Raw genomic sequence first — 26759 nt, 5'->3', positions numbered from 1 at the left:
ATTAAAAAATGGCTGGAATATTGCTTCTTGTACTTGTTATTTAAAACAAAATTAAAAACACTGAAATCGAAAACTGAAAACCCGAAAATAACCTGTTTGAAATGGACGTCCTTAAAATGTCAAAGAAAATTTAGTGTCATTTATTAATTTATTAACCCTTACCATGAGGTGACCGTCATATGACGGGCTTACCCAAACTACTGTTATTTGGTTCCAATGGCTCTCCATGCCTTTTTTGGTCTGACTTTTTCTCTATTTACGTTCAATGGATAAAACAAATAAAAATGATGCCCAACTTCGCTATCCTCAAAAGACATATTATAAGTTTTGTTTTAATCCATTCAGTACTTAAAGAAGAGTTGTAAATTGTAGATATATTACTAACATTTCGTTTATAATAATTCAAAATGTCAAAGCATAATACTGCAAAGTAAAACATTGATACAATAATAGTTTAATTTTTTGATACAAGTTTCCACACAGATTTATATGGCAGGGATCTCAAAATGGGATTTTGGATATATTTATGACGTGCAGCTAGGATTTCAAAATCACACCCCCATTTATATATTGGAGTCTTGTGAAAATCAGGACCCATAAATATATTTCATGGCAAAATCATAACCCATTCAAATGTTTCTCAGTTAGCACATCTACAATTTTGACATGTTAAGTTGATTTAAAAGGGTAAAACAGCATATATACAGCTATCTAATCAATAGATGATATTTACTGACCCATTGACAATCTAATACCTGGGTAAAAATGCAACCCATTGATATATTTGACTAATCAAACATAAGGCACACCGGTGTCTGTATTGCTCATTGAGTTAAAAATTTGCCAGTTTGCTGTTTTTCATATGCATTTACTATAGTTACTCTTTGTGTTGCAAATAGTTTTTGTAATTTACATGTTTACCCTAATTTTTGTTTTTAGATAATGTCAACCAAAACTGTAAATAAAACAGTAAACATCATTTCAGGAGCAATATGACTTTGAAATGGATTGTTGAGTTTTCAGAGTAGATTGATCTTGTCATGCTGATCTTTTTTTTTTTTTTTATATCAAACACTTTAAGCCTACCTCCTATAGTTTTCAAAATAACAGGTTGGAATAATTTCTTGCATTTTCAGGGTAGATACATCTTGCCATGCTGATCCTTCTTGCAATTAAAAATTTTAGCCTACCACCTTCAATTTTACAATATAAACAGCCAACAACTGCTAAAATTTTGAAGAAAAAAAAATCAATATTACAGGGGCAATAACTCCCCAAAAGAAGTCATATTTTTCTAAAATTTACTTGTTGGATATATACATCTTTCTGTGCTAATCATTTTTTTCAAATTACACTTATACCCTTGCTCCTAATGCATGTATAGTTTTCGTAACAATTGCAAGGAAATGCTAAAAAAGTTAAACATGATTACATCAACATTTCAGGTGCAATAACTCCAAAGCAGGTGGACAATTTTTTCCAAAATTTTCAGGATAGAGATTGTAGTGCTAACTGTTTCAACCCTGTCAATTTCTATCTAATTGCTATAGTTTTTGAAATATGAGCCAAAACTGTAGTTTGACCTCTATGTTCTATTTTCAAACTAGTTGGTTTATCATTATCAACTTAGACAAAAATCACCAACTTTATAGTTGACGTCCTATAGACAGAATAGATGTAGACAAACTTTGGTTTTAATCCATTGAGTTTCAGAGAAGATGTTTAAAGATAAATTTACAACGACAGACATATTGCTGAATGGATGATGGACGCAAAGTGATGTAAAAAAAAAGGGAACCTTTTGTGAATAGAGTCATATAGGAATGGACCCCAGTGGCAAAGGGCCCTTACAATTGCTAGTTACCCTGTACTGTTTCTGCAATAAGAATGAATGTCAATTTGAAATGTCTATCAAAATATCTGTTGCCAACTATTCAGAAATATCATGAATATCAGCACTTTCTATATCTGCCAAGGTGTTTTGCAAATCTTCATCATTAAGTTCATTTAAATTTTCAATTTTTACTAACATGACTTTCCAGGCTCTTTAGATTCAAGTTTTACAAAGTTGCAAATAAACTTCTCACTTGAGATGTGGATAACCATTCGTCAGTTTTAGATTTCTTTGTTCCATCATCATGATTTAGTAGCTTTAAATTGCCAGAGATTTGTTCAAAGTTTGGTCTTTTTCCTGAATCACTGCATTCCATATATATATATTGTGTAAAAATTCCATAACCTGACTGCTAAAGCTTTTCGCTGGCTTAGAAATTTTAAGAACCCAGCCTTCTGCAATATTTAAATTTGTTGTTAAAACCGATTGTAGCAAAACCTTATGTTCATGATCAACAGCTACACATGTCTCGGCCCAAAGAAGCTTAACTTTATCATAATTATTTTCTTTGTTAACATACACATGCCTGCCAATGCATATGTGTTGTTCCAAAAAGTGAGGTTTTGTGTAAATCTTTAAACAGTTTTCCTCAGGAATGCAAATAAAGGTTCATCCTCTGAATTATCTTCAGTTTCTGTTATAACAGTTGTTCTCGGAAAATCTTCAGTTTCTGTTGTTACATCTGAGTTTTCTTTGTTATATTTGTTATGAACCGAGCCTGGTATGAAAGATTTCTTTCTCATAAATGGTATTTGTACCTACAAAAAAACATAATCATATTATCATAATTTACACTGCAACTATGTAATCTGCACAGATAAATGATTAAAATCTCATTTACCATATATTCAACAGTGATTTATTCAGTCACTTACCATATATTGACTTTTTTATGATGTAGACTGTATTTTGTAGAGTTTTTATTTATGACGTCAGTAAAGAATACAGGTTAACAGGATTTTTTTACATTGTCCACTTCAAGCACAACAACCTTACCCTTCTTGAGTATCCCCTGTAATTTGCTTGTTTGTTTTATGGAGTTTGTATCATTTTTTAAGTGTTGCATATTTTTCTTTTGACATTCAATGTTTGCACATACAGATCTCTTTTTTCAAGCAATCATACGATGAGAGCTGAATATATTTAAATGAAAATTTATGCTGTGACATCTAATGGCAAACAGTGATGTAGACAACATAAATTTGGAGAATACTGTTGCATTTCTTTTGACTACTTGGGCATGTTGGGTTGGTAGGTCTGCAATTTTATTTTACTATAAAGCTAAAAAACATCATTTAATCTTGTTTTAGAATCAGACTGAAGTATTTAATTTTTGAATTGATTTTAAGTTATCAACCTTTTTTTTACAGTAGATTAACTGTATACCGCCATTTTGTATTGCAAGATAGCAGTACACAATCAGTCTAGTTCTTTGCTTAAATCTGCAAATATTTAGACAGAATGGCAATTAAAGGCTAAGATTTTTTGTTTATGATTAATTGCATTATAGACTGTTTTAAGGATGTATTCTTCTGACGTTACAGTCTCGCTGAAATCACGTTCTGGAATTATTTCCAAAACGTGATACAAGTGGAAAATATCAATGAATTTAAAAATTGTTATAATCAAACTTAACTGTGTGAAAAAATTGCGTATTTACAATGAGTAGTTTAGAGTAATCAATTTTTCAAATTTTATTACCAATCAAGTCAGTCTTTTTAGCCAACATTTTGAGAAAATGGGTGAGGGGTACAAGAAATGATTTTACGAGAAACATGTACATCCCATTTCACTTTTTTCTTTTCAAATTTCTTAGATATGTATTTTTTCAATCATTTATAACAAAGAAGTTGTTCTTAAAACAGAGAAAAATCACAAATTTACAAAAACGATAACATGGTTAATTTGACACAAAAAAGCATCAAAATATGATAAAACTTTCTTATATTAACACCTACCTATAGTTTTTTATACGACCACAAAAAAATTTTGTGGTCGTATATTGGTATGTTGTCGTCGTCCAAAGACACATTGGTTTTCGCACTCTAACTTTAGTTTAAGTGAATGGATCTCTATGAAATTTTACCATAAGGTTTAATATTACAAAAGGAAGGTTGGGATTGATTTTGGGGGTTATGGTACCAACAGTTAAGGAATTAGGGGCCAAAAAGGGGCCAAAAATAAGCATTTTTGTAACTTCCAGACATAACTTGTGTGTTAGTGTATGGATCTCTCTGACATTGTACCACAAGGTTCCATATCACAAAGGGAATGCTGGGATTGATTTTGGGGGTAATTGCCTCGTAAATTTTAGGAATTAGGGGACAAAAAAGGGGCAACAAACAAGCATTTTTCTAGTTTCATGACAATAACTTGTGTGTAAGTGTATGGATCTTTCTGAAATTGTACTACAAGGTTCCATATCAAAAAGGGAAAGCTGGAATTGAGTTTGGGGGTAATTGCCCAAAACGTTGAGGAATAAGGGGCCAAAAAGGGGCCAAAAATAAGCATTTTTCTAGTTTCCAGACAATAACTTGTGTTCAAGTGTATGGATCTCTCTGAAATTGTACTGCCAGGTACCATACCACAAAGGGAAGGCTGGGGTTGATTTTGGGGGTAATTGCCTCAAAATTTTAGGAATTAGGGGCTAAAAAGGGGCAAAAAATCAAGCATTTTTCTAGTTTCAGGACAATAACTTGTGTGTAAGTGTATGGATCTTTATGAAATTGTACTACAAGGTTCCATATCACAAAGGGAAAGCTGGGTTTGAGTTTGGGGTAATTGCCCTAAACGTTTAGGAATTTGGGGCCAAAAAGGGGCCAAAAAACAAGCATTTTTCTAGATTCCAGACATTAACTTGTGCTCAAGTGTACAGATTTCTCTGAAATTGTACTGCAAGGTACCATAAAACAAAGGGAAGGCTTGGATTGATTTTGGCTCAAATTTTAGGGATTAGGGGCCAAAAAGGGGCAAAAAAACAAGCATTTTTCTAGTTTCAGGACAATAACTTGTGTGTAAGTGTATGGATCTTTATGAAATTGTACTACAAGGTTCCATATCACAAAGGGAAAGCTGGGTTTGAGTTTGGGGGTAATTGCCCTAAACGTTAAGAAATTTGGGGCCAAAAAAAGGCCAAAAAACAAGCATTTTTCTAGATTCCAGACAATAACTTGTGCTCAAGTGTACAGATTTCTCTGAAATTGTACTGCAAGGTACCATAAAACAAAGGGAAGGCTTGGATTGATTTTGGGGGTAATTGCCTCAAAATTTTAGGAATTAGGGGCCAAAAAGGGGCAAAAAAACAAGCATTTTTCTAGTTTCAGGACAATAGCTTGTGTGTAAGTGTATGGATCTTTATGAAATTGTACTACAAGGTTCCATATCACAAAGGGAAAGCTGGGTTTGAGTTTGGGGGTAATTGCCCTAAATGTTAAGAAATTTGGGGCCAAAAAAAGACCAAAAAAACAAGCATTTTTCTAGTTTCCAGACAATAACTTGTGTTCAAGTGTACGGATCTCTCTGAAATTGTACTGCAAGGTACCATACCACAAAGGGAAGGCTTTTTTTTTTTTCCTTTTTTTTTCTTTAAAATTTTCCATTTTAAATTGGTTATTTCTGATTTATATATAAAAGCAAATAATAATGATATGATTTGAATAGGTAAATTAAAATTTTTAAGTTCTTAGACCACATTCATTCTGTGTCAGAAACCTATGCTGTGTCAAATATTTAATCACAATCCAAATTCAGTGCTGTATCAAGCTTGAATGTTGTGTCCATACTTGCCCCAACTGTTCAGGGTTCGACCTCTGCGGTCGTATCAAGCTGCGCCCGGCGGAGCATTTTATTTTAAGTTAAATTTATTCAGATTGGTCCACTTCATCTTTATTGAAAGTATGAAAAAAAGTTTAATTGTGGAACTGTGATTTTTTTCACAATAATAGCCCAAAAATAGGTAAAAATTGATGAAAAATGGGGAAATCGTCAAAAGCTCTACGATGGCTACATTAACGCCTGAAAGCCTTGTCAATAAAAAATCGTCAAATAATCATTCGGAATTAGCTCGGGATTTACCTATCTCGATAACATTGAGCTATTTGCTGATTTACTCTCTCTCACAGAGAGCACCAATCAAAATCCTGGATTCGTGACGCGTTTTTATTGTATAAAGAATTCAGGCCCTCGCGAGTGGGAGAGTTGATCACATTGAGGGACTGAATTATTCGGGTTACCACCATATAATTTTTTTCTTCACCAATTATTTTTTTACAGTCATATAAACCCAAAAATCAGGTTAAGAAAAAAAGTTTAATTCTAGAATAATTCCTCAGAGGTGTACATCCTTAACAAATACTAAATACATTTTTTGTTCGATTCAATTTTTCAATTTATGCATGTGATATAAGGGGAGATAACTCATATAGTAAAATTTGTATGCTGGAATGATAGTGAAATATGAAAAAACTAGTGCAAAATGTTTGCTTTATTGACATGAAGATATGACACAGTAGGTCTGAAACAATCCATTGACATCTTATAGGAGTTATTGACCCTGAAATGTTTTATTTTAGGGTAAATTGATTATAATTACTTCAAATTGGTACATGATAAAGCCATAAGATCTTTTGCAAAATGTTGGGCGACATATGACCTTGAAAAATGTCAACCTGGAGTGACAGTGAATGAACCAGAAGTAGTCATTTTTGCTCTTTTTTCATGGAAAAGTACCTAGAAACCATATATTTTTTGAATGGGCTTACATTAACCTATCATTTAAGACGGGAAGTGACATTTTATTATCAAGAAGTAGCATATTATCTCCCTAATTACAGGCATAAGTATATGCGAACTATATATTTTTGGAATCAATGTGAATAAAGCTATCATGAGACCGGAAGTAACATTTTCTAATCAAAAGTAGCCAATTATCTCCCTTTTTACAGACAAACGTATATATAAACCATATATTTTGGAATCAGTGTAAAGAAAGCTATTGTATGAGACCAGAAGTGACATTTTGACAAGTTGGCAATTATCTCACTTATTTCAGGCAAAAGTATATAGAAACCATATATTTATTGAATCAATAAGAAGAAACCTATGATTGGACGTCAATAGAAACTTTCAGTAAACCAGAAGTAGCTTCTTATCAATTATTTAGAAAATTGATGTGGAAAGACCTTCAATTGTTATTTGAACAATTGGTTTTTGTCGAGCCTGTGACTTTTGTCACAGAAAGCTCGACTAAAGGATAGTGATGCGGCGGTGGCGTTAACTAACTCCTTAAAAGCTTAATATTTCAGAAGGTAGAAGACCTGGATGCTTCATACTTTGTATATATATAGATGCCTTATGATATGAACTTTCCGTCTCTCATATGTCCATTGTCCTTGACCTCATTTTCATGGTTCAGTGACTACTTGAAAAAAAAGTTAAGATTTTTTGTAATATTAATTTCTCTCTTATTATGAGTAATAGGATAACTATATTTGGTATGTGTGTACCTTGCAAGGTCCTCATGCCTGTCAGACAGTTTTCACTTGACATTGACCTCATTTCATGGATCAGTGAACAAGGTTAAGTTTTCGTGGTCAAGTCCATAACTCAGATACTATAAGCAAAAGGCCTGTTATATTTGGTGTATGTAATAATTGTAAGGTGTACATGTCCAACTGGCAGGTGTCATCTGACCTTGACCTCATTTTCATGGTTCAGTGGTAATAGTTTAGTTTTGTGTTTTGGTCTGCTTTTCTAATACTGTAAGCAATAGGTCAACTATATTTGGTGTATGGAAATATTTTACAATGTACATGTCAGTCTGACAGGTTTTAATTGACCTTGATCTCATTTTCACGGTTCATTGCTCAATGTTAAGTTTTTGTGTTTTGGTCTGTTTTTCTTAAACTATAAGCAATAGGTTAACTATCTTTGGTGTATGGAATGATTGTAAGGTGTATATGTCTGTCTGGCAGGTATCATCTGACCTTCACCTCATTTTCATGGTTCATTGGTTAATGTTTAGTTTTCCTGGTTAACTTTGTTTCTTAGATACTATAAGAAATAGGTCAACTATATTTGATGCATGGAATGATTTTAAGGTGTACATGTCTGTCTGGCAGGGTTCAAATGACCTTGACTTCATTTTCATGGTTCATTGGTCAATATAGAATTTCCATGGTTTGTTGTGTTTTATTTTAATTCTATAAGCAATAGATCATCTATATTCTGTGTATGGAATGATTGTATTAAAGGTGTACATGTATTTCCGGCTTGGTTTATCTGACCTTCACCTCATTTTCTTGGATCATAAATGTTAATGTGATACTTGAAGTAAAACTTTAAATTATCAGCATAAAATCACTGGTCAATATAGTAGGCGAGACATTTCAGCGTGTGCACTCTTGTTAATTCTTAGAATGATTGTTCAGAAACTAAAGAATGAGCTTTTAAAAACCCATCATAAAGACCTGAATAATGCATAGCTTTATCGGGAAATTTCATTTTTAAATATCATTGATATCATGATATAACTAGTAAGTTTTGTATGAAAATTAAATGTATGAAAGCAGCAGGGTGACCTGTAGCTGCTTACCTTCTACGTCATTTGGTCTCTGGTTGATAGTTGTCTCACTGGCAATCATACCACATCTTCTTGGTTTTTTTTTTAAACGTTACAACACACTTTCTAGCATACTGTAAATTCAGAAATAATGTGTGCATTTAAATCCCTTAAAACTTTGTACAATAAGAAAAATTCTAGATTTATTAAAAGCAATTGCAAAAAATCTTGTAAAGGAAAATAAGCATTACAATTAAAGAACGTTCATGGCCAAAATTATATTTTCAAAAAGGCATAACGCCTTGAAAAAAATTTGAATCATAATTTCTTGTTGATATGCAATTATGTGATAGATTTATTAAACGCAATTGCGAAAAAATCTTGTAAAGGAAAATAAGTGTTAAAATTAAATAACTTTTATGGCCAAAATTCTAATTTCAGAGGAGCATAACTCCTAGAAAAATATTTGAATCATAATTTCCAGTTGATACGCAAATCAACATACTCATCGTATGTCCTTATTACTTACAAAGTTTCATGAAATTCTGTTGTGTGGTTTCAGAGGAGTTGCAATGACAAGAACAGGACTGATGGACAGATGGATGGGTCAAAAACATTATACACCATGCAACTGTTGCATGGGATTAATTAAACTACAAGTTTGTATTACTAATATTGCGATTCAGTTCCAGTTGCATTTTTTGCAATAATAAAAACATCACAATAATTTCTGAATTTAAAGTAATATGTAGGTCAAAGTTACAGAAACTACACATTGCATACCTCAAATCCTTTCAATAATTCATGATCTTTAAACTGGTCACTGGACATTAAATAACATTTATAAGCCTTTCTAAAGGTGACTCCACTTGGTTCAAAGGTTATGTTGTTCATTTGGCTAACATTTGGAATTTTTGTCTTCATCTTAACCTCTTCCTTCATGTCCACTGAAACAACTGACGCTATTACTCCTTTTATTCCTCCATTTGAATAAATGGCAGTCAACATATCACCTGGTATAACAACATTATGCCCTTCATATTAAAACCTACAAGATAAAAACATAATGTCCTAAAGAAGTTAGCATTTCCACTATGTATTGCTATAAGTTCTCAGTGTTAAAACTGCTCAGCAATTATTAAAAGGAAAAATAATAATGCACAGTTATACTAGATGTTTTACTATCCAGGTTTTATATGATTTTATTTGAATATTCAACATGTTCAATAACCCATTTACCTGACAGATTGATGTTAATTTTTTTCATCTTGTTTTTATCCTTAGGTGAATAGACATTGACAAATTTTCCATAAATAGTTTTTCCATTTTCGTCTTGTCTGCGACAAACGTAGTGGAAGGCGAGACAAAGAAATTGCTTTTCTGGCATTGTCTGCAACAGTGTCAACAATTGTTAAGTTTTCTGCATAAGTTATTTGGATAGGAACTTCTTTTGATAAATCAATGATATTTTCTATAAAGTTGCATTACTATCAGTACAAATCAGTTTGATGACTATTTCTAGGCCTAGACCCTAGGTCATGGTCCAGTGAATGAATTAATTATCAATTTTCAATGTTCAGTTTTCTGCTCAAGTCAGTTTGATAGGAACTGCTTGTGATAGATCAATGATATTTTCTAAAAAAAGTTGCATTACTATTAGTGTATATCAGTTTGACAACTATTGTGAAGCCCTGCCCCTAGTTCATAGTCAGCAACTTTTGATTAATCAGCAAAGTTGCTGTCCATCAGATTGTATTTTTGTGAATTTTCTGCTGTTTAAAATTCAGTAAATAAATGTTGACACTGCAAAAATCATTCTTAATTTTATGGACAATAGAATTCGTTAACATTTCATTTATGATTTGATTACAAGTTTAATAGCATTTTGGCAACCAAATGAATAACTGATGAATGGACAAACGAACAAACAGAAAATATGTTTCTGGCCCGTAGTTCAGTGGTTGTCGTTGGTTCATGTCTGGCTTACTTGTTTTATCATAAATTGTTTTGTTATAAATTAGGCAGTTTGTTTTCTCAATTGAATTGTTTCATATTTTTCATGGCGGGGCCTTTTATAGCTGACAGTATGGGTTTTTCTCATTGTTGAAGTCTGTACCGTACGGTTGCTAAAAATAGCTAGCTTACATCTACTTCATTTGAACTTGGGCGGATAGTTGTCAGTCATACCACATTTCCTTATTTTTATGTTCTGTTTAAAGGGGTACTTAAAAAACTCAAAGAAAAATCAGAATTAGCAAAATTTCATGTGTATTCAGAACCCTGATTTGTCTTTAGATTCTAAATTTGCTCATAATGTATTGCACCTTAATTAGTATGTGCATCTTGCAGTGAGCTGTTTTGGCATCACAAATATCCTTCCCAGCCTGAGGTTCACTGAATTTGTACTCCGTGACTTTAATTGGTGACAAGGTGTTCAAATGGCTAAAATATGCAATAAGGCATTTAAAGTGGTAGCCCCAGCATTATCACTTTTCAAGAAAACCTTGCTGAGACCAACATCAATACTAGACAATTGTTTTAATAAATCTGTAATAATATGGGCACCTGAAAACCATCCCTGTGTACCATGTTCCATGATGTGAATATATTTATTTGTGTCATATTTGTTCTCAATATTTTCAGTATATATCTTACTGAAGTGATGACAGTTGATACATGCCAACTGATTCCTTTTTTCCCAAAGAAATCACTTTGAACTTCATGATATTTCAAAGGTATAAATTTCATGGCCCAGCCCATGACGACTAATGCTTGGTGTAAAGTTCTTACACAATGGGCCTTCCATGCAAGAATACTGATCCTTGATCTATCAATTTCATGTAGAACTTCTTCAGATACATCCTGTGGAATAGTGGCAAATGATTGCAAGTTCTCATAGGATTCACTCACTACATTAAGTGCTTTTTCCACTACTTCACATTCTTCACAACCTGTACTATGCTCACATTTCTTTTGGAAGACATCAGATTTAGGGTCACTCAAACTGTTTACTGTGCAATGATCTATGCATGGTGATTTCATTTTTAAGTGTCCTTTAATTTCAAACTTTAAGTGTTGATTTAAGGATGCCATTAGATTGTTTAACTGATCTACATTTTCCCCAGATAATCCAAACATCTGTAGCTTTGAAATAATACCTGTTAAAACACCCACTGCTTTAAAGCCATCTGCAGTAATGTTATCCAGACTGTAAATTTTTCTTTTGTGAAGAAATACAAACATTCAAAATGTTGAACAAAGTTGATCTGCTGAATGTCTCAAAGTGTTAATCCTCACAATATGCAAGATATCATATGTATTGATTAATCTGGCAGAAATTATATTTCTGACCACCTTTGGAATCACTATTTCCACACCTATAGATAGGGAAATTTCCTTTGAGCCATAACCTACAGCTTGGTGATAATGCAGAACTTTCAGCCTACTGAGACGTGTTCTAGATATTGTTTTATTACAAATCATTTGCCCTGGTGATTCATAAGAAGCATGACTCTGTGCTGCATCAATTTTGGATATTGTTACTCCTAGTATGTTTTATAGGATTTTCTCTGGAGAATTTATGTGCAAATAGTGATAGTATTTGTGTTTGGGTTAGTCTATTGTCCTGATCTAAGTAAGCCTTCACTAGTGCTCTTGTAATAAGATCTCATGCTTGTCTAATGTAGGATTTCACAGGAATCAAGTTTTTTCCCAATTTCAGAGAAAACAGTATTAACCTGTCCTGGAACAATATGACTTAGAACCAAACTTACAGCTTCTGAGGCAACTTTTAGGTACAAAGACTTGGTACTTTTAGATGTATCTGTCCATTGTAAAGTCAGCTGACATTTGAGTAGGTTTTCAAATTTCCCTTTCCCTAGGATCATCATTGCACAATTAAACATATCTTTATCAGTTTCATTTTCTTTTTCTCAATCAGATGAAGACTGTTGTCACCAACAAACATTTTTTTCATTTATTGTTTTATATATAAATCAAGCTATTACTTTTCCCGTTTTAATTGTTTTACATTTGTCATTTTGGGACCTTTTATAGCTCACCATGAAGTTTGGGTTTTGCTCATTGTTGAAGGCCATACAATGACCTACTATATCTGTAAACTTCTACATCATTTGGTCTCTGGTGGAGAGTTGTCTCCTTGTCAATCATGCACATCATCTTATTTTTATATTGTAGTAAAATTAATTATTACTATGGCCAAAACAATGAGTTAGTGAACCAACCCCTTTATAAGGATTGGTAAAGTAATACTTGTGACTATGAATCTACTTACAATTTCTATTAATTGTGCAATACTTCTCTCAATTTGGATTGTGATTAAATATTTGACATAGCATAGGTTTCTGACAAAGAATGAATGTGGTCTAAGAACTTAAAAATTTGAAATTGGTCATTTTCCTATTCTTGTCCAAAATATCCAAAATCTAAATACATGGTTAGATTCAGCATATAAAAAAAAAAACCACAAGAATTCAATTTTTGATGAAATCAAACAAAGTTTATTTTGGACCATTTGGACCTCAATGTGGACCAATTTGATAACAGGTCAAAAAATCCCAAAACACAGTTAGATTCAGCACATCAAAGAACCCCATATATATTCAATTTTTGTTGAAATCAAACAAAGTTTAAATTTGGACCCCGATTTGAACCAACTTTTAAACTGGGCCAAAAATCCAAAATCTGAAAACATGTTTGGATTCAGCAAGTCAAAGAACCCCATGAATTGGACCTTAATGTGGACCAATTTGACAACAGGTCCCAAACTTAAAAATATATTTACACAGATAGATTCGGCATATCGAAGAACCCATAATTAAATTTTGGATGAAATCAAACAAAGTAAAATTTTGGACCCTTTGGACCTCAATGTGGACAAATTTAGAAATGGGGCCTAAAATCCAAAATCTGAATACACGGTTAGATTCAGATTATTATAATGAACCCCAATAATTAAAGACTTTGAATTTAACCCCATTGAAATTGGTCAAGAAATGAGCAATTTATATAAAGTATTAGAAAAGTATTGTTTTTGGCCCCTTTTCCCTAAACGGTTAGGGCCATAACTCGAAAAATCAATCCCAACCTTCCTTTTTTGATATGGAAACTTGTGGTACAATTTCATAGATATCCATAGACTTATACTCAAGTTATCGTTGGGAAACCAGAAAATCCTATTTCTATAGCCTAACCCTTAATTCCTGAATGGTTTGGGCAATAACCCCAAAAATCAATCCCAACCTTTCTTTAGAGGTATGGAATCTTGTTACAATTTCATAGAGATCCATACACTTATACACATGCAAGTAAAATTTTTATGGTTGAATAAAAAATATTTACTCTGATCTTGATAAGCCTTTTAAAAGCCACATGCAACTTTAATATGAAATATGACTTGGATCTAGACAGGCATTACAAAGTATAGACAGGAAACAAAACAGGGGACAAACATATGGACATGACTATTCCTATATACCTCTGTAAACAATGTATGCAAAAGGTATAAAAATACGTAAAAATTTATATACTATGGCAATAATGTTTAATATTGAATATTGATATTTACCCATATGATTATCCTCTTCATTAAGGCTAATATGTTCATCAGTAATATTGAAGTTAAGGATTCTTTCAAATAATTCTGGAAAACAAGAATGTGTCCATAGTACACAGATGCCCCACTCGCACTATCATTTTCTATTATCAGTGGACCGTGAAATTGGGGTCAAAACTCTTAATTTGGCATTAAAATTAGAAAGATCATATCATCATGATCATAGGGAACATATGTACTAAGTTTCAAGTTGATTGTACTTCAACTTCATCAAAAACTACCTTGACCAAAAACTTTAACCTGAACTATCGTAGGTGGGGCATAAAAAAAAACCATATGATATATTTCTTGATTAAAGTTGTGTTTAGCAAGAATTTACAGAATACAGATGAAAAATTAGTTTCATTGATGTTAGCTTTGTTATTATATAAAGTCTAATTTTTTTTTTTTAACATGTATGCAATTATTGATGTTGGTGACTGAACTTACATTGTAGGCCACACAAAATAGGATGTATTCTTTTGGTAATTAGTTGTATCCAAAACCAAAAAAATAAAGATAAATAACAGATGATTCTAAATTTTACAATATTTCTGATATGGACTTAAAATTTATCTGGTCTAATTATTTATGTTAGCATATAGGGCTCAAAGGTTGTAAAAAAATAATGGTAAATCATACCTGCCAGCTGACCCCATTGGTCCCCCCCCCCCCCCTGAATCCTACTTGTTGGTTCATGACCCACAAAGCACATCTGCAGGTAGCATTAGTTTCAAAAGTAGTACAAAGATGATAAAAAAATTCTTACCAATATCTGCTTCAGGAATAACTTTAAGAGGGCTTGATATGAAATACTCTCTGTGCCTGGTTGAACACTGTTTGCATATATATTCCTAAAATAATAAATATACATGTCATTTTATAAAATAAAGTTTGTATAAATAGTCATACACACGTATATGGGTATTACTAAATAATACTTGTATTTATGAAGTTATGCAGGAAAGAAAATGATAAAGCTTGTATATTTTTTATAACTCTATATATACAACACAGGGGCGTGATATTTAATCTTGTTATTCAATCAATTACTTATATATATTTTTTTATTTGCATCATGTATATATGTATCATGTATACTCTTTATAAAACTAAAATAAAAGAAAAAGTTCTATTCTTATATCAATTACATTTTTTTTTTTTTTGTAACTTGTTACCTTTTTTTGAAATGATGCTTTACTGAGGGTAGGAATGCCCTTTACCGTCAGGCTTCAAACAGTCATTTTCAGCTACCGTTAGAGTCAAATTGGTTAAAATTTTATCATGATTCGTCAAAATATCTTTATCTGCAATTGGTTGCACCTGTCCTAAGTCAGGAATCTGATGTTCAGTAGTTGTCGTTTATTGATGTGGTTCATAAGTGTTTCTCGTTTCTCATTTTTTTTTTTAAATAGATTTGACCGTTGGTTTTCCAGTTTGAATGGTTTTACACTAGTAATTTTTGGGGCCCTTTATAGCTTGCTGTTCGGTGTGAGCCAAGGCTGTGTGTTGAAACCATACTTTGACCTATAATGGTTTACTTTTTATAAATTTTGACTTGGATGGAGAGTTGTCTCATTGGCACTCATACCACATCTTCTTATATCTATTATCATGATACGTCAGACATTTCAAATAATTAACCGTTACCGTTATTTTTGGAAAGAATTTAACATGATTCGTCAAAATCAGTCGATTATTTTATCGTCATAAAGAAAGTGCACATTTTATCGTCATGCACCGAATATTACCGTTAACATCATTTGGCAAGATTTTTTACCGTTATTCGTCATGAAGGTACCCCCATTACAACCCTCTTTTCTGTACCACTGTCATAAATGTGTGCACATGCCCTATGCTGATTTTCCATTTGTTTACTTTTGAAAAAGTGTATTATAAATTGCCTTCATTTATTTAATGTATTGGAAAAACTTGCAATAATTCCAAAGGAAGGGGAGGGGGGAATATGAGACATCTCTGCTAAGAGACAACTCTGACCAACTAATAAGTCAACTTGGACCAACTGTAATATCAAACCAGACAAAGTTTTAAAAGAAAATAAAGTTTGACATGTAACTGCTATTGAGAAGGTAATTTCCATGCTGCAATGTCCATTTGTTACAATCTTATGTGATTATTCATAAAAATATGTACCAATATTTGATAACTCATATGATATTCATGAATGTGTGGCTGTTGTGAATCTTATTTACCATGGTACTGACCCGTCATGAAAATAACCAAAAATAAAAACTTTCAAGAATTTGATCCACCAAAACAAAGTGTATTTTTACTGACAGTGTACTTCTCTGTATGCAGATAATATCATTTTTTTTCCGTTGGTCAGTTGATGTTTCTAAATATGGCACAAAGTAGGAGAAATGGGTTGGAAAAATTCTTAAGCTCATTTTCTGTTAGAAATGGAATCAAAATCATTATTCCTCTTGATAACAGATACTTAAAATATACAAAAAATACACTGTACCAGTGGCAAACCCTTTTTTTTAAATGTGTGATGAGAGGCTGGTCCTGAATACTTCATACACATGATTTATGTGGTATAAAACTTCAAAAAGTAACAATGAGGGGAGGAAAAAAATTATAAATTAAAAAATTGACAAAAAAAATTGAAAAGGTATATAAGAAGTACCGGTATTACATATATATATATGGATTATATTAGTAAAAATGTGACACACATGAGCAATGCAATTTGTGATATAATAATTATTGTATTCGTAAAACTTTTTGAAAAATTGTTAAATCAAGACCTTTGGCCTGGGAGATGTTTGGTTCACTTTGGCTTTTCGCCAGACACTGTAGTCCACTTAAATGCAAATGCGTGTTCTTATTAAAATTTGAAATAGGTTTTATGATTGTGCAATCGTCATAATTTGCAGATTTCCCACAAGAAATATCAGTTAAATGTTAGAAGTCGCATTTCACAGTCTCATTCTCCATTACAGACAACTTCTGATAACTTTCTGTTTTCAATGAGGAGAGTGTAAATAAGGGGATTTAACTCATAGATCTCCTTGGACTGGTTTTTTTTTTTACCTATTTAAGGAAGTTTTTGACAATTAGACATAAAATAAATGACAAAATATGTATAAAATGTATCATATCAAAATTTTATGTGATTCAGGTATTGAGTTAAGTAATTTTTTAGGGTTAACAGGTTTTAATTAGAATTAGAATATTTCAGAAATTTATCAAAATCTAGCAAAGTGAGATGTAAAATTCAATATCTTGCAATTATTTGCCAAAATTGGATTTTTGATATTTTTGACAATATCCATTGGTCTATTCATTGATGCTTATTTCATGAAAAAATAAGTGCCACTTTAGGAGATTGATGGGCTCAAACTTCTTTCAAATTTCAATGTGGCAAACACAGCCTTCTTTAATACCCCTAATGAATAATCATTTGGGACAAATCATTCCAGGGGCCTCGGTGGCCGAGTGGTCTAAGTAGTTACTACTGTAATCACTAGCCAGTCAACACTGAGGTTGTGAGTTCGAATCCCGCTCGTGCGGGTGCACTCGACTCCAATCTTAATTGACTAGGATTGTCAGTTTTCCTATCAGAGGTCGGTGGTTTTCTCCGGGCACTCCGGCTTCCTCCACCAATAAAAACTGGCCGCCACGAAATAGCCCAAAAGCGGTGCTTAAAAGTGGCATTAAAACACCAAAAATCAAAAATCAAAAATCAAATCATTCCTGGCATGGTTTATTTTTGTCTATCTATAAAAAAGAAGATGTGGTATGATTGCCAATGAGACAACTCTCCACAACAGACAAATGACACAGAGTTTAACAACTATAGGTCACCGTACGGCCTTCAACAATGAGCAAAGCACATACCGCACAGTCAGCTATAAAGGTCAATCTAGGTTATTTTTAGCAAATATATGTTTAAATTGCCAAAATGTTAAAAATTGGAATTTTTGGAGTTGCAACTTACAAATTTTTTCACTAGCATTTTAGTGATTTTCAGGCATTTATGCAAATGAATCTGTTTCTAAGAATAGAAATGATGGAACAAAGTCTAAGATATATAAGTTCCAACATGCCATTTGGACAATATTTTGGATTTTGCATGGTTTTCTGGCAGACTAGCTCTTAGCATTGGCACCTTTTTTCTTTTATAAAATGCGTGACATTTTTTCAATGCACCCCTCTAGTTTATTATATACAGGCGTATGAAGGAAATGTAGTCCTGCAGAGTTCTCGAAAACTGGTGGTCCGAAGGTTTTACCCACCACCATATTCAAAGGACTGATTCTATTTTATTGTTTTGCAATAGAACATACATGTACATGTAATATATAGTGAGGATCAGCAAATTTTCATCAAGGACTCTATAATGAAAACCAAACGTAATATGTTGATATTTATATTTTCATGCAGGCAACATTGATTTATTCAAACATTTCTTAGATTTCTGACGTTATTCCGATGACTTTTGTATGTGATCATGTATGTTGAACAAAAAATATTGGACACTGTGACTCTGAAAAGAAACTATCTCTGAACTAAAGATATTTGTAAACAATTTTTATTGTAATGAGCATGGTCTTGACTAGAATAAAAACTAAATATAAATTATGAGTTATGCAGAACCAAATTGGTTTCATTTGGTGGGTCATCTTTTCCGCCGAAGGAATGGACAATTTTCCCACTTGCAGCCTGTTATCCCCATAATATATATATATAATATATAATATATCCCCATCGTTCATCAACAACATCAAACTGGAAGTACATTCTTTCATGGATATCGCTGTGTAGAACCAACTTAGTATTGTATCCCTAGTACAATACATAATTTTACGTATGTTTTACCATTGTAACACTGAATTTTAAAAGTTGGTTCTATAATATCATTAAAACTATATGATGGTTCACTTGGCATTCAAAAGCCACAATAAATCTAAAATTAAAACTATATGGTGGTTCACTCTGCATTAAAAGCCACAATAAATCCATGGTTTAAATATATGTTAAAAGTTTAAAATTTGTATCCCCCTTATTTTACTGGTATGACACATATGTACAACTAGAATGTACAATTTGTTTCAGAATTTTTTGTTTACCTGGAGTACATATGTATATGGGAAAATTGTGAAGGCAATTAATTAAGGATTTGTATAATGAGACTTTGAAAAAGGGTAGGTACATGTAACTAAACATGCTATAGAAAAACCATAAGCACACGTTTTCTATATTGACCTATTGAAAGAAAAGGAAAAAATATGGCAAAAAAGTTGTAAACAGTCCTGTTTAAACTAACTTAATTCTTGATATTTTAATGTGGCTCTTTATTCCAGGCTTGTGACTGGCAAGTTGTACTGTATTCATAATAATAAGCACCTTGGTTTTATTTAGAAATTAAAAATGGGGTATCTTATATCAATGAAAATGATAAAAGACGTAAATATTGGTCTGCTCTAGATGATGATTGTAAAGATTATTTTTAAAAAAGATTTCCTGCATAATGAGGTTATATTATTTAATCACAAAATTTGTAGGCAAATCTAAGAGTACTATCACGATTGTGGGTGTTATGGTGCATGAAAATTGGTGAATACAGTATTACTTGGCTGCATTACCCACCTCCCTCCTCAATTTTTTTTCTTTTCTTTTTCTTTCATTTTTTTTTTAATTTTCTTTTCTTTTTTCTCTCTTTTCTTTTCTTTAATTTTCTTTCTCTCTTCTTTTCATTTTTTTTAATTTTCTTTCTTTTTTTTTTTTTTTTTTTTTTCTTTTCATTTTGTTTTCCTTTTTTTTTCTTTCCTTTTTTCTATTCATTACATTTATGTACACAAAATAATGCATGTGCTTGAAACTTTTTTCTTTCTTATATAAATATATATATATATATACATGTATGTACAGTCTTAAACTTGTAGAAGATTTTGAACAATTGTTTTTAGAATCCCAATCTTTCAGTAGTTGTTTTGTTTGTTGATGCAGTGCATTTTTCGTCTTCATTTGGTTATATTTTCCAAGCAGTTTAAATCCAATAATCATCATTGCTCTCTCATACTGTTCAGTAAAAGACATGTTTCCCGGATTTTCCGTTGCAAGTCAAACTTTTAACTTCTTCCGGTTCCTAGAATTGTATCAACCAGTGTTGTTATTTTTCTGGAAAAAATGATTTATTGATTTATAACAATAAAGAAGACTAATGATTTGTATATCAAACATAAGCTTTTATTTTATATATTGTATTGTTCAATGTTGATCATCTGCATATGGAATCATTTATATTGGGATATTACGACCAAAAGGCTAGTTTAGCTAGTGCATTCTCAGATAGTAGCCTGGAAACTCCAGACCAATTTAACAAAAAAAATGTTTTGGAGCAATACTTCATTCCAAACCCAATTCACATGCAGCTGTGCTTTTGTGTACATGTACTTTTATATAAGAGCACACATGGGCTCTCAACTAGGATGTAATGGGGCATGCATGTATTTTCTTGCAATCTCTTGAATAAACTGTTATCACAGAGATATGTCTCGCCTTTTTGTAATTTTGATAATGCAAATGTTGAAATTAAAATAGCAATACTTTAACATGTAAGTTGTGCAAATATTCAAAGTCATTAAACCATGACTGAAGGTACATGGCTAAAAAATCTCCATGGAAATGAGATGTGCCAATGCTAATAGTAATACAACTGCATACCAAATACCATTGACTTATTATAAGTCGTTCCCTTTAAACAAACCTAAACAAACATTAACGTGTAAACTATGTAAAAGTTTCAAAGTCAATGAACCATGATCAGGGGTGGGGCTATATAATCTCCATGGAAACGATACTTGCAAATGCCAATAAATTTGCATACCAAATATCATTGACTTAACATTAGCAGTTCATCTTAAACTGATCTAATCACAAACTAATACATGTAAACTAAGCAAAAGTTTCAAAGTAAATAGACCATGACTGAGGGGGCGGTGCCAAATATTCTCCATGGAAATGAGATGTGCTAATGCTTATACAACTGAACACCAACTAACATTGGCCTACCACTAATGGTTCCCCTTGAACTAACCTAATCACAAACTAATACATGTTAACTTAGCAAAATTTTCAAAGTCTATAGACCATGACAAAGGGGGCGGAGCCAAATAATCTCCATGGAAATGAGATATGCCAATGCTTATACAACTGCATACCAAATATCATTGACCTACCACTAGTGGTTCCCAATAAATTGACCTAATCACCTAATCACAAACTAATACATGTAAACTATGAAAAGTTTCAAAGTCATTAGACCTTGACTGAGGGGGCGAGGCCAAATAATCTCCATGGTAATGAGATGTGCCAATGCTAAAACAACTGCATACCAAATATCATTGACCTACCACTAGTGGTTCACCATGAACTAGACCTTATTACAAACTAATACATTGTTGACGCCACGGCCACCGCCAACGCCAGAAACAGCATACCTATGTTTCGCTTTTTTACTCCGTCAAGGCGAGACAAAAATACATAAACATTTAGAATTAGTAAAAATTGGGGGTACTTTTATTGTGGTTTAAAGTATCCCCATCTTTCCTTAAAATACATTAAGGGAACAACCATTTAACTTCAAGGGGGGGGGGTTATGGTTTTTGCCTAAAAAAATATTCTGATCCTCAATTTGATGAAAAAAAATATTGTGGTCAAGCAGATGACAAAAAAAAAATATTCTGAATCCAAATTTTCCCCATACCTTAACGTGTTAAATTTTGACAAAAATTATTTGATTGATAGCGTCAAAATACTAAAAAAACAAGAAGACAGCAATATTCAAACAGGAAACCAATAAGTCGAGTAATGTTTTGGTATTTAATACTGGGTACTACAGAGCGATACTTGAATACTCGATGACATCCCTACTATGTACAGATATATATTTACCTGTTTGTGTACATATGTTTATTGTGGATTCAGTTTCTTCAGGTTCCTGACAATCTTTCCAGCCAAAAGGATCCAAATTTTCATCTGCATAATAAAAAAAAAAACTTAGGCCTAATAAAAATATATGCATAGTTCCAGTTACATCCTCCAAAAAAATTGGGTCTGTAGGTCAACTTTGTTTTTTTTTTTTTTTTGAATGTCAAATCTGGCAAAAAATCTTGTGTTCACTGAGTCTGATTCTGGTAATGTACACGCCCCTCCTGGAAGTTTGCCATTTTCGATGTGTTTGGTTGTAAAATAAAAAGACATGTTACAATTTTGTTGCATTCTGTTAAGAAATTGTTGCATTTTTAGCCGTAGTGGATACTTTTATTGGAAATTCATATGACAGAAGTCTGTGAATTTAATTTTAGAAATTCACATTCCATAAAATGGGATCGTTCAAAATTTATTTAACAGAATTAAAAAAAAAAGTACTAGGGTCGGTCTGGTAACCAGAACCACATATATATTTTTATTTTGCCTTAATTCTAACGGCAATCATGGCAATTGATCATATCTTAATTCAGGTAGGTTTTGAAAATTAGTATCAAAATGAAGGCAATAGTATGTGATTTAAAAAGAATTTTTGTTTCTGTTTGTTGTTTACATATAGTTTATTTTTTATGCCAGCACCAAAGTGGAGGGGGCATTAAGTGTTACCCTTGTACGTCTGTATGTACGTCCCAAAAGTGGGTATCGTTCTTAACTTTAGTTTGCCTCAACCAACTGTTTTGAAACTTATACACAATTACCACAAAACTCTGATCAGCTTTGAATTTAAGTGGCATCACTTTTACTGTTCTAAAGTTATGCCCCTTTACAAATGGAAAAATTGCTGAATTTTTCATTTCTGTCTTTGAACTTAAGTGTGCCTCAACCAAATGTTAGTAGACTTATCCCAATGCTTATTACCGCAAAACTCAGATCAATTTCTAATTTGGGTGACATCACTTTTACTGTTTGTCCCTTTATAATGTTTATGCAACCAGGGGCATCATCTTCTCCATTTATTTATTTTATTGCAAATTAGAACTATGAAAAAATAACAAGGATTTTAAGATTTTCAAACAATATGTAATAAAATTATGAAAAGATAAGTAGGGGTAAAAGCATGCAAAATTGTAACGGCACTTCATGGATAAAACGAGAGGATTCTGATTATCTGACAAAAAGTTAAAAAAAAAAAAAAAAAAAGAGCGAACATACTTTATTGATGTGTTTACGACACTTGGACAAAGACCATAACCATATATCCCCTGTGGTGCAAGGTAGACAAAAAGAACTTCTGACTAAACTCTTTAAACTTTTAAGCCTAATGCACATTACATTCCTATCAATTTTTATTTTAAGATGAAAATAAATTTGTTTTTAACAGAGGAATTATATACTTACTAATATATAGCCGTATCAGACCACCAAGTTTTACTCTCCATCCATGAAAACAGTCACTGCAATAACCTAAAAAAGGAATTAAAATTAACAAATTATATATTTTACAAAAGTGTTAAATTGTTCGACAAAAAATTAGTTTTCCAACTTAAGATTAAGCATAGCATTAAAACCAGTTTAATATCTATAAAAGCCGGAAATACAAAACATGTTTTGATTTTGTTTCAACATTTTTTTTTTCAATAATCTATGAGTTATCTCCCATTGAATGACACATTCTCGCTGTTTGTTGTACTAGTCTCCCCCCTGAAGATGAAATCTATCTCAGAATTTACTTTTCAAATGTTATAACATTTTATTCATGTTACTAGAAACCATATACATGTATCAAACTAATGAAATAACTCTTTCTTGGTAGTTTGAATGTGGAAAATAAAAAATAAATGTTTGATCTGTAAAACTTTAACCTTAAAATTATCTTAGTGAAAACTGTGAAAAAAAGTATATATTTTATTACATCTGTTGCAATGAAGTACTGTGATTTCCAAGTTAATTAAAATTGATGATAATTTCACTTCTCTGATTTTATATGCATGTAAAACAATTTAAACAAGAATACTAAGTATACTTTCTTATTAAAATATATTTCATTCGAGTAAAAATTTGAAAAAGAAATTTTGGACTAATTTGTAATAAATTTTCAAACTGTTTCTCCAGGGAAAACTGATTTTATTACCTTACAACTATTAACAGTTTAAGTACAATTGTAATGACAAAATACCTACATCATCATCTAGGCATCAACAATTATATCATCTCCATGTCTAGGACTGTACTTTCTTCTTCTCTCTGGTCTCCCATCTATCTGTAATACATATTCAAATTATTTTAATATCTATCAGACAACAATTAATAAATAAAAAAAATATATACTTACTTTCCGATGCATATGTTACCTGTCCTGACGTAAATATCCTGGGGCTGGTATCTGAAACAAAAACAAAATAAGCAGTCTTCACGCTGAACCACAGGCCCAGCAGCCCAGACTTGTAAAATTGCTCTCGGGCCTGTAAAAATCAACTCTACAGGCCAACAGAATCCAACTAAAATTCTCCAAAAATTGAGTTCCGGGCCTGTAGATTTAAAAGTTCATTGTGAAGACTGAATAAGTTCAAAAATATTGTTACCAAATATAAAACTTAAAAAATTTGCTACCCTAATTTTTTTTTTCTTTCAAAATATCTATAAAGAAAAACTGGCATTAATGGCAGCAGCCATCATCATTGCTCAATTGCTCTTTTTGACTATATATCATTAACTTATTTTCATTTTAAATCTATATTTCAATCAGTAATGAAGACGGTTTAATGATATAATCATTATTTCCGAAATTAATGTGCGTGTCAAATTATCAGAAGTTGGCGGCTAACCAAAACAATCTGATGTATACATTTTGAACAGAAATGATTAAAATTCAACTGAATTTCAAACAATCTAAATCAAGTCATATTTTCCAAATTACTTTCAAAAAATCGACTAAATATGTAGATATCCAAATTGACAATTGGAAACTTTACTTTCATTCAGATGAGACTATTAGAGAAAGGGTTTCCAAATTTTCAATGTTAAGAGAATATTTGCTGTTATAATTAATTCAGAAATTAATGTGATGCATGTTTTAATTCAAATCCTAAATTGGAGTACAAATAAAAAAGAAGATGTGGTATGATTGGCAATGAGACAACTCTCTACAAGAGACCAAATGACACAGAAATTAACAACTATAGGTCACCGTACGGCCTTCAACAATGAGCAAAGCCCATACTGCACAGTCAGCTATTAAAGGCCCCGAAATGACAATGTAAAACAATTCAAACGAGAATACTTAGTATACTTTCTTATTAAAATATATTTCATTCGAGTATAAATTTGAAAAAGAAATTTTGTACTAATTTGTAATAAATTTTCAAGCTGTTTCTCCAGGGAAAACTGATTTTATTACCTTACAACTATTAACAGTTTAAGTACAATTGTAATGACAAAATACCTACATCATCATCTAGGCATCAACAATTATATCATCTCCATGTCTAGGACTGTACGTTCTTCTTCTCTCTGGTCTCCCGTCTATCTGTAATACATATTCAAATTATTTTAATATCTATCAGACAACTATTAATAAATAAAAAAAATATATACTTACTTTCCGATGCATATGTTACCTGTCCTGACGTAAATATCCTGGGGCTGGTATCTGAAACAAAAACAAAATAAGTTCAAAAATATTGTTACGAAATATAAAACTTTAAAAATTTGCTACTTTAATTTTTTTTTTTCTTCAAAATATCTATAAAGAAAAACTGGTCATTAATGGCAGCAGCCATCATCATTGCTCAATTGCTCTTTTTGACTATATGTCATTAACTTATTTTCATTTTAAATCTATATTTCAATCAGTAATGAAGACGGTTTAATGATATAATCATTATTTCCGAAATTAATGTGCGTGTCAAATTATCAGAAGTTGGTGGCTAACCAAAACAATCTGATGTATACATTTTGAACAGAAATGATTAAAATTCAACTGAATTTCAAACAATCTAAATCAAGTCATATTTTCCAAATTACTTTAAAAAAATCGACTAAATATGTAGATATCCAAATTTACAATCGGAAACTTTACTTTCGTTCAGGTGAGACTATTAGAGAAAGGGTTTCCAAATTGTCAATGTTAAGAGAATATTTGCTGTTATAAATAATTCAGAAATTAATGTGATGCATGTTTTAATTCAAATCCTAAATTGGAGTACAAATAAAAAAGAAGATGTGGTATGATTGGCAATGAGACAACTCTCCACAAGAGACCAAATGACACAGAAATTAACAACTATAGGTCACCGTACGGCCTTCAACAATGAGCAAAGCCCATACTGCACAGTCAGCTATAAAAGGCCCCGAAATGACAATGTAAAACAATTCAAACGAGAATACTAAGTATACTTTCTTTAAGAGAATATTTGCAGTTATAATTAATTCAGAAATTAATGTGATGCATACTAAGTATACTTTCTTTAAGAGAATATTTGCAGTTATAATTAATTCAGAAATTAATGTGATGCATGTTTTAATTCAAATCCTAAATTGGAGTACAAATAAAAAAGAAGATGTGGTATGATTGCCAATGAGACAACTCTCCACAAGAGACCAAATGACACAGAAATTAACAACTATAGGTCACCGTACGGCCTTCAACAATGAGCAAAGCCCATACTGCACAGTCAGCTATAAAAGGCCCCGAAATGACAATGTAAAACAATTCAAACGAGAATACTAAGTAT

At 31.9% G+C, this 26759-nt stretch overlaps 1 long non-coding RNA gene across 21 annotated transcripts in view; it reads right to left on the bottom strand.

Moving 5' to 3' along the window:
• Positions 1-19877: 19877 nt before the first annotated feature.
• LOC127735025 (uncharacterized) overlaps positions 19878-26759 on the bottom strand; it is a 154939-nt gene continuing 148057 nt past the window's right edge. For 19 of the 21 annotated variants that reach the window (XR_007997942.1, XR_007997934.1, XR_007997941.1 and 16 more), the window contains 3 exons: positions 23425-23490; positions 21991-22074; positions 19878-20214 (listed from right to left, as the gene is read on the bottom strand). This is a non-coding gene — a long non-coding RNA (uncharacterized LOC127735025). Of the gene's footprint in view, positions 20215-21990; positions 22075-23424; positions 23491-24206; positions 24287-26759 lie in introns of all 21 variants that reach the window. The other 2 variants (XR_007997945.1, XR_007997944.1) reach the window with 1 other exon arrangement.

The sequence above is a fragment of the Mytilus californianus genome, unplaced genomic scaffold, assembly GCF_021869535.1.
Source record: "Mytilus californianus isolate M0D057914Y unplaced genomic scaffold, xbMytCali1.0.p SCAF_3, whole genome shotgun sequence".
Lineage (NCBI taxonomy): Eukaryota > Metazoa > Mollusca > Bivalvia > Mytilida > Mytilidae > Mytilus > Mytilus californianus.
The sequence above is the reverse complement of the archived record's forward strand: the minus strand, read 5'-3'. Positions and strand labels throughout refer to the sequence as shown.